The following is a 10,720-nucleotide window of genomic DNA, read 5'->3' as shown; positions in this document are numbered from 1 at the left end:
TAATAAATGCAGTTCAACAGGTGGTCCATAGATGGAGCTCTTCTCATTAGAATACATTACATTACGCTAAAAGCCTGTCTTCATGTTAGTGTGTCCGTGAGCAGAAAGGAGAAAGCTACCTTTATCTGACCTTGAGCAGCACAAAGTGGTTAAAAACATATGATCCACACCTGACTGGGAGGCCTAAAATGATTTCTTCATTAAATTGATATTGTGGCCATTTTAACAGTTGTATTCCTTTTTCTTACTTAACAGACTGGACCCCTTGTGAGTGTCAAACCATAAACCACTGTGTTCCCTGGAGCAGTATGACTTAATTGAGCTATCCTGGGAAATATAATTACAATAATGCATGGAGAGGATTGGGTAATATTCTCTCTGTTTTACCTCGACACACGCACGCACGTGCTCACGCACACACACGCACACATGCACACACACACACACACACACACACACACACACACACACACACACACACACACACACACACACACACACACACACACACACACACACACACGCATGCATGCATGCACGCACACACACACGGACAAACACACACACACAAATGAAACAGTAACAACAATAAAGAAATTCATTGGATGGGTTTTGATCATTATTCCTGAGCCAGTAAAGTCAGTCAGTCTGGGGCCAAGTGTCGGCAAAACCATCACCTCCATCTTAGATCATGGAACTGAAGAAGTAATAAGAGACATATTTGTGTTTTTTTTTAAATTAGAAATGTAAAAAGATGGGAAACACAAATAAAATGGATTTTAAATGAGATAAACATCTTATACACCGGGGCGATCCTCATTCACTAGCTCTCCAGTATGATGATGCATGTACTGTATGATGAAGTGCAGCTGTCCCATCATTCCACTACAGAGTCAATCAGGACAATCCAAACATGCCCATGAACAGAACATGTTGAAGCTGCAGACAGAGACTAAGGGCAATTAAGCTACATATACCTATTGAAGTGCTTACAATAATCTATTCTACAATAATCTATTCTCTGACCATTCTCATTAGCTGTGTAGTGACAGTGTTAATTCCAGTGAAAAGTGTCCCAAAATACCTGCCGATATGTGAGCTTTAACTACACAAAGACAATAGTCCAGCCCTGCAGCTATAGCTTGATGGTATTGATGGATGTCAGGACTTGACAGAGGTACCTTTTGTGTCTGACATCGTACAGCTCTAGACTGACAATGCAAAAGACACTTTCTACAGTATTTCTATGGTTAAAAAACGCATCTGAGGATCACTGTCACATTTTTTTTATGAATTAATGAATTTGGAAGTCATGCTATTTTTGTTGTTGTTATTATATTTTACATTGAACCTTTTCTTTAGAGTGCATCTACACTTTGTGGATTTGTGTGTGTAGGCTATGTCGGCATGTGATTGAGAGATGGTTTGTTTACACCAAGTCTTTAACAAGGCTTGAAAGGCTTCCTAAATGGCATTATGTCCATAACATCGCAATGGTAGCATCTGCACGTGTGTGACGCGTGTGTGTTTGTGTGTGCATGTGTGTGTATGTGTGTGTGTGTGCTTATTACGTCTCTCTGTGATTGAGAGCAAGGTCAAAGGGACATATGGGAGACCGGAAAGAGGGAGAGATGGAGAGATGGGGTGAGTGGTGAGGTAAGAAGGGGGTTGCTACTGTACCGTGCCCAAGGCCATAACCACACAGACAGACACCATATTGAAATGAGCAAATGGACTGAAGAGTGTCGCTTGCTGCCCCATTTGCTGTCCAGTCCTCTCTGTGTGATATACAGATGTGCACTGTGAAGGGACAGCCACTTCAGGGGACATTGGGGGGCTAACCTCCCCCTGTTCTAAAATGAAATGGATCGACTCTTATTTATTTACAGCATGTTTTGCACTCCCATAACACTGTAAATGACCTGCATGGTCAAGGCTCCTTTCTCAGGCGAGGAGAGAGGGGAGGAAAGGACATCAAACATGTCATCTATATGATATTTAATTTAGGAATCACATATGATCTGTCAATTTCCATATATCATGGTTTATGAGTCATATTTTAAATACAAAATCCCATTTTTGAATATAAATGTTTGAATTGAGAGCGGTCATATGTGTTATATGATGTGCAATATGTATATGGGCTGCAGACAAAGTGCCACGCCAATATTTACTAGATTTCTATGTCTCATAAGAGGATAAGGAACGAGCGATTTATTTTAGGCAGTTGATCACCTATTTCCTTCCATCAAATTAATTCTTATCATCTCCTTACACGTTTGACAATTAAACCTCTTCAAATATAAAATGGTAGGAAATGTAAGTAAATATATTCTAACTTACAAAATTCTTACGAATTCCTGTTAATAAAAAAAAACCTTTTTTGCCTTTGACCAGCTATATTTTCACCCTCCTTTTTGAGCAGCAACAAAGTATTTTTATTCTCAAAAGGCTTTGTTTGATATCAGAAACCAAAAGGCTGCGGAGAGGGGAGGGGGAGAGAGCGATAGAATGAGACTGAGAGGCAGAAGGAAAGGTGAAGGGAGGATAGACGGTATGTATGTGTATTTGCAGAAATAATTCCTCAGCAGCCAGGGCTATTCTCCTGGGATTGGAACTGGTCTCTCCCTGTTTGCAAGAATAAGCAGGGGCCTCCTCCATTATGGCATACAAGTGCCTTTCCTTTAAGGCCAGTGGAGATTTCTAACCTTTGGTTGACATGCAGAAAAGGTCACGTCCATCCCTGGCTTCCCCCTGTGAGTTACTCCTGACCATTTTATTATCTGGCTGGGGCTCTGAAAGAGCCTGAACTCTGAATGCAAGTGAAGAAACACAAATTCCCATCCTGCCACCACCCTGTCACTGTCACTACTGCCACTGCTACTATCACTGAGAAAGTCACATGGTCACGACAAACACAAATGCATGAACACGTGATATTCTGTATATCTCCAAAGAAATATACGAGTACAATGCAAAGATCTTGCTGAGTAAGGATTGGTTATAATTTACTAAATCAAATGTGTTTCTATAAGGTCTATACACAAAGCATTTCCTTGAGTAGGAAATTTCATTTTTGCTTAAATTCAAACAAACCCTTTGCAGATTTGATCATTTGAAAAAATATTAATACATCTTAAATTTGGGTTTTGAGCAATGGTGAAAATATTTGAATTAATTCACATCTGAAAACACTATGTATGAGACATCCACATTTGAGATAAAAATACTGTATTACAAGGAAAACACTAGAGGAAATACTAGGCAATAGTATAGCAATAGTATACTAAAATCAGCACGTGCTATGCTCAAGTGTTCGTGCACACATTAATCAAATGAATGTCTTTATCTAGCTGTAAGTGTACACATTACAGTACTGGTCTTTAATGCCATGGTGATTGTGTTCAATTCCTGTGAAGTGAGCACACTCTCTGAGTTTTTCTCCATTTGATGGACGTATTCATGCTTATCCGAGCTCCTTATCTACCTTCATTATTTCCAAACCAGTGGCTAAATTGGAAAATCCCATAAGAACGTGTGAATACATGGCAGAGGCAATAAAATAAAACAGAGGGAGAAGAAGTCCCACCACACCAGGGCTTTGCTTCGGCAATAGAAGATAGACTCCACAGATAGCAGCGATATTTCTGCTCCCCACAGCACCATATAGAGCCGTATAGATAAAGATACAGCCAGCCATATAAATCTCAAATGAAGGAACAAAACTTCAGGTAGGATTATGTAGTGTGTGTGTGTGTGTTTGCATTGTTATAGTCTCAGAAATACTTCTTATACTAAAAAAATAAGGAAAGTGTGCACTGTTTTGCAGTACGTTTTAGTATTAGTGGAGTCCCTGTTATATAGACGTGCATGCTTGCCTGCTTCTCTCTTCTGAGGACTGCTGTCGTTTTCCCCTCTGTCTGCTCCCTCAGGACCATTGCTCAGGGGATTTTTTGGATCACTTCATTTCTATGGTGTTGATCAGCTGAAATGCAGGGCCATTCAGGCAGCTCTCTCCAATTGGTGTGAATGACCTCAGTGAGTGCTCTGTCCAGGAACCATATCAGCTCACAGGATGTACTCGACTGGTATGTCACTTTAGAAATACAGGCTCCAGAACGGGCTATGTTTTCAACTGAGTGTCGGCTGACTCTTCCCCAGCCTCTGTACGTGTGTGTGTGTGTGTGTGTGTGTGTGTGTGTGTGTGTGTGTGTGTGTGTGTGTGTGTGTGTGTGTGTGTGTGTGTGTGTGTGTGTGTGTGTGTGTGTGTGTGTGTGTGTGTGTGTGTGTGTGTGTGTGTGTGTGTGTGAGTGTGTGTGTGCGTGCGTGTGAGTGTGTGTGTGTGCGTGCGTGCATGTGTGTGTGCGTGTGTGAGGCCTGAGTGGATATCAGGACCAAAACACTCCTGCATGCTGATTCAGTGAGGGCCGTGTATGCACAACAGCTTGACCTCCCTGCTTCCAGTGCATTAAATGGGGAGGACAGTAGGCGTGTAACCTGATAAATGCACTTAAAACAGTGAAGCTGGACAGGGAAAGGAGGAAATCTCAGACGGGCTGTAGCCCAGTCTGCCTGCTAGGCAGTTAGAGGCTATTGATTAGCCACACAGAGTCCAAAGGAGGGTCAGAGGTGTTGGCTTCATGGATCATCTTATGCTTGAGTAACAGGTACAGCGGGAGAGTGATTCACAAAAATCATGACATTGAAAAAATGGTTGGTTAGATATATTTTATATAGTATACTGCAGTAGAATAAGATCAATCAGGTACAAGGTACAGCTAAGTGAGGTTGTACGGAACAAAATATTGGGCAAGAGATGGGGCTGGAGCCAGTGTTTATTTAGGCACAGTGAATGGAGCGATGCCAGGCTAAAAGGGCAATAGGATTTATTGGTTCAAAGTAACACCTACCACTGGCCCCTGGCCCCTGGCCCCTGGCCACAACCTCATTCAGCTGAGCACTTACATTACACATTACATTAGTCAACCTGAGTACTGAACACTACAGGATACATGGTCCTGTCCTGGGAAATCTTAGTCAGCATTTCCCCTGTTAAGAGGACACAAAATATAACACAATACTACAGTATTTGACCCTACTTTTGAAAGTAAATGACGTAAAAGTTCTCTGTACATTGTGCTGCCTTAGACACCGATACCCTTAGGTTGTGGAAAATGCCCAGCTCCTGTTATTGAATAATAATAGACTTGTATGGCAATGCCTCAAATTTCACAAATGGAGCAATAAATAAGCACAATAAAGTCAGTCTCACTATAAGTTCAACCGTATCGTACAGAGCAGCTGAGGATTTAAAAAGAGAAAGGAGGGAGAGAGAGGAGAAAGGGATAAAGAAAATTAGACAGGGTGAGGGGAGAGAGAGCAAGAGAGCGAGAGAGCAAGAGAGAGAGAGAGAGCGCAAGAGAGAGAGACAGGGAGAGAGATGGTGGCCCATGCTTTATATCTGTGCCACATGTTCTCCTGGGTATTTGCGTGCTCCGTTTTCAACCTAAGTGTAATTTGAGCCTTTGGTTGATGCAAAGTCTGTGCAGCAGCTCTGTTCAAACCCAATCACTCACACTGACGTGTAATCCTTTCCCTCCCCATCATCAGTGCTGCTCAGAGAATAATGAAACACACTTAAGCAATACACAGCCGTCATACACCTGCAATGGAGATTGCATTCTGATGAGATGCGTTGTAACCTTAATGAAAGGTGTTTTTACTTGTCAATAGCTGGCTGGCTGTTTCCAGTTCAGAGGGTGCTGTACAGCTTCGGATATCTGGAAAGGCTGGAAGATCCTCATTTAGCATGAAAATAACAACTCTAAATGTACCCATTACATCTCAGATATGTACACAGTATGTGTAGGAGCTACCAGACCCCACAGCGACAGAGAGAGAATACACCCCTCTTTCCTTTCTTCCTTCAGTCAACTTAAAGCCACCATCACCCTGGCGCTGTCTCGTGTCGTTTAATACTGCCATTTTTACATGGAGGATTATTACAATTAATTGGTTAGCTAGACATTATTTCAAAAAAGGAAATTGCCTCTTATAATTATATAGAGCAGGGAATACGCAAGTCCCAGGAATCTCAGCTTCCTGAAATGATGGAACCATCTTCCCTCCACCACACCTCCCCCACCCCATCCCATCCCAGTCCTCCCCCTCCCCGGGTAGTGTTAGCGTGTCTGCCTGTTTTCTGTGATGAATGCATTTTCTATGGTTCACTTCCATAGCTCCTGGCCTGGCTCAGTGGAGGCCGAGGTTGTTAGCTCGTCTGCTCTCCGCCGGTGGCCTGCCTGCTACTTTACCGCCCCGGCAGCTCTCCTCGGGTCTGCTGGGACTATTGCTCTCTGCTCTGCTCTCACCGCTCCTGAACTCACAGCGTTAAGTCAAGCACAATCTGAGTGTCTGTCAACCCTGTGGACGAGCAACATGCTAGTGTCCCTGCAGATTGGGTAAATACACTGAGGGGAGGATGGGATTGGAGTTACTCTGAAAGCTCAATGAGTAAGTGGCCTAGACATGAGAGAGTGAAACATGCAGTGGTGACCCGTCACATTTTGAGCCCAACATATATACATATATGGGGGCTTGCCTGTTTTGCATGTTATTTGGGCATTAATACGTGTCACATGTCAGTTAGCAAACAATGTCAAATATACAGTTGAAGTCGGAAGTTTACATACACAGGTTGGAGTCATTAAAACTTGTTTTTCAACCACTCCACAAATTTCTTGTTAACAAACTATAGTTTTGGCAAGTCGGTTAGGACATCTACTTTGCGCATGACACAAGTCATTTTTCCAACAATTGTTTACAGACAGATTATTTAACTTAAAATTCACTGGATCACAATTCCAGTGGGTCAGAAGTTTACATACACTAAGTTGACTGTGCCTTTAAACAGCTTAGAAATGTCCAGAAAATGATGTCATGGCTTTAGAAGCTTCTGATAGGCTAATTGACATCATCTGAGTCAATTGGAGGTGTACCTGTGGATGTATTTCAAGGCCTACCTTCAAACTCAGTGCCTATTTGCTTGACATCATGGGAAAATCAAAAGAAATCACCCAAGACCTCAGAAAAAACTATTGTAGAACTCCACAAGTCTGGTTCATCCTTGGGAACAATTTCCAAACGCCTGAAGGTACCACATTCATCTGTACAAACAATAGTACGCAAGTATAAACACCATGGGACCACACAGACATTATATCGCTCAGGAAGGAGACACGTTCTGTCTCCTAGAGATGAATGTACTTTGGTGCGAAAAGTGCAAATCAATCCCAGAACAACAGCAAAGGACCTTGTGAAGATGCTGGAGGAAACAGGTACAAAAGTATCTATATCCACAGTAAAACGAGTCCTATATCGACATAACCTGAAAGGCCGCTCAGCAAGGAAGAAGCCACTGCTCCAAAACAGCCATAAAAAGCCAGACTACGGTTTGCAACTACACATGGGGACAAAGATCGTACTGTTTGGAGAAATGTCCTCTGGTCTGATGAAACAAAAATAGAACTGTTTGGCCATAATGGCCATCGTTAGGTTTGGAGGGAAAAGGGGGAGGCCTGCAAGCCGAAGAACACCATCCCAACCGTGAATTTTGTGGGGGTGCTTTGCTGCAGGAGGGACTGCAGGAGGGGCTGGTGCACTTCACAAAATAGATGGCATCATGAGGATGGAAAAATATGTGGATATATTGAAGCAACATCTCAAGACATCGGTCATGAAGTTAAAGCTTGGTCGCAAATGGGTCTTCCAAATGGACAATGACCTCAAGCATACTTCCAAAGTTGTGGCAAAATGGCTTAAGGACAACAAAGTCCAGGTATTGGAGTGGCCATCACAAAGCCCTGACCTCAATCACATAGAACATTTGTGGGCAGAATTGAAAAAGCGTGTGCGAGCAAGGAGGCCTACAAACCTGACTCAGTTACACCAGTTCTGTCAGGATGAATGGGACATAATTCACCCAACTTATTGTGGGAAGCTTGTGGAAGGCTACCCAAAACATTTCACCCAAGTTAACCAATTAAAGGCAATGCTACCAAATACTAATTGAGTGTATGTAAACTTCTGACTGACTGGGAATGTGATGAAAGAAATAAAAGCTGAAATAAATCATTCTCTCTACTATTATTCTGACATTTCACATTCTTAAAATAAAGTGGTGATCCTAACTGACCTAAGACAGGGAATTTTTACTAGGATTAAATGTCAGGAATTGTGAAAAACTGAGTTTAAATGTATGGAAACTTCAGACTTCAACTGTATATACACTGCTCAAAAAAATAAAGGGAACACTTAAACAACACAATGTAACTCCAAGTCATACACACTTCTGTGAAATCAAACTGTCCACTTAGGAAGCAACACTGATTGACAATAAATGTCACATGCTGTTGTGCAAATGGAATAGACAACAGGTGGAAATTATAGGCAATTAGCAAGATCCCCCAATAAAGGAGTGGTTCTGCAGGTGGGGACCACAGACCACTTCTCAGTTCCTATGCTTCCTGGCTGATGTTTTGGTCACTTTTGAATGCTGGCGGTGCTTTCACACTAGTGGTAGCATGAGACGGAGTCTACAACCCACACAAGTGGCTCAGGTAGTGCAGCTCATCCAGGATGGCACATCAATGCGAGCTGTGGCAAGAAGGTTTGCTGTGTCTGTCAGTGTAGTGTCCAGAGCATGGAGGCGCTACCAGGAGACAGGCCAGTACATCAGGAGACGTGAAGGAGGCCGTAGGAGGGCAACAACCCAGCAGCAGGACCGCTACCTCCGCCTTTGTGCAAGGAGGAGCAGGAGAAGCACTGCCAGAGCCCTGCAAAATGACCTCCAGCAGGCCACAAATGTGCATGTGTCTGCTCAAACGGTCAGAAACAGACTCCATGAGGGTGGTATGAGGGCCCGACGTCTACAGGTGGGGGTTGTGCTTACAGCCCAACACCGTGCAAGACGTTTGGCATTTGCCAGAGAGCACCAAGTTTGGCAAATTCGCCACTGGCGCCCTGTGCTCTTCACAGATGAAAGCAGGTTCACACTGAGCACATGTGACAGACGTGACAGAGTCTGGAGACGCCGTGGAGAACGTTCTGCTGCCTGCAACATCCTCCAGCATGACCGGTTTGGCGGTGGGTCAGTCATGGTGTGGGGTGGCATTTCTTTGGGGGGCCGCACAGCCCTCCATGTGCTCGCCAGAGGTAGCCTGACTGCCATTAGGTACCGAGATGAGATCCTCAGACCCCTTGTGAGACCATATGCTGGTGCGGTTGGCCCTGGGTTCCTCCTAATGCAAGACAAGGCTAGACCTCACGTGGCTGGAGTGTGTCAGCAGTTCCTGCAAGAGGAAGGCATTGATGCTATGGACTGGCCCACCCGTTCCCCAGACCTGAATCCAATTGAGCACATCTGGGACATCATGTCTCGCTCCATCCACCAACGCCACGTTGCACCACAGACTGTCCAGGAGTTGGCGGATGCTTTAGTCCAGGTCTAGGAGGAGATCCCTCAGGAGACCATCCGCCACCTCATCAGGAGTATGCCCAGGCGTTGTAGGGAGGTCATACAGGCACGTGGAGGCCACACACACTACTGAGCCTCATTTTGACTTGTTTTAAGGACATTACATCAAAGTTGGATCAGCCTGTAGTGTGGTTTTCCACTTTAATTTTGAGTGTGACTCCAAATCCAGACCTCCATGGGTTGATAAATAGGATTTCCATTGATTATTTTAGCGTGATTTTGTTGTCAGCACATTCAACTATGTAAAGAAAAAAGTATTTAATAAGATTATTTCTTTCATTCAGATCTAGGATGTGTTGTTTAAGTGTTCCCTTTATTTTTTTGAGCAGTATATATCATTGAGTTAATAAACCCGCATACAAACATGGTCTCTTTCTTGTTTTCTTGAGTAAGGCAGGTGTTTCAGCCTAGCTCAGTGCTTTCTGTGGTGGTGGGGCAAGCCAGCAGAAAATAAGGAGCGTTGCGCCGTGATTGGCTTAGTGTTCTGTCACTCATGGGGACACTACGCCACCGCCAAGTCTAAGGGTAGAGCTAGAAAATTCAAGCCCCTTGGGTGCTGCCATAGAGTTACATTAGAAGTTCCCATCCAAGAAGGCTCAAGGTCATTGGCCACAGATAAAATTACATCAAATTATGTTATATCTACAGTAGCTTTGATTGGACTGATCATGTCAACATCATACTTTCAAAATCTTATCTAGCAGTCATCATCATGAATCAAATCGACAATCTACTGGAAAATCATTTTTAATCCTTGTCATATGAAGAGAAATAAAGAAGCGAAATTATAGGTAAAACCTATTGGTGCTCATCGGCCATTGGACAAACATTACACAACAACTTGAAAATCGCAAATTCAACAATGAGTGGTTTGGAAGGAATCAGTGGCTAACTGCAAGCATTGCAAAGCAATCATTAGACTGCTATTCAGTGGAGTTGCTGTGTCGTCCCAAGCCTAAGATTAAGGATATCTTTTCCTAGTTTAAAATTATAAACATGCAACATTGGCCATGCTATCAATGAAGCATGATTTGTGCCGTGCTCAAAACAACTGTTAACTCGGAACAGCAAAATCTAACTTTACTGAGTTCAAGACAACTGGGAACTCGGGAAAAACGAGTTGCGACTGGGAAAATACGTTTTTAACTTTCATCCAACTCAGAATTGTAAATCCGGAACTCGGGC

This window comes from Salmo trutta, chromosome 33 (assembly GCF_901001165.1).
Source record: "Salmo trutta chromosome 33, fSalTru1.1, whole genome shotgun sequence".
NCBI lineage: Eukaryota > Metazoa > Chordata > Actinopteri > Salmoniformes > Salmonidae > Salmo > Salmo trutta.
This window is presented reverse-complemented; position numbering follows the sequence as displayed.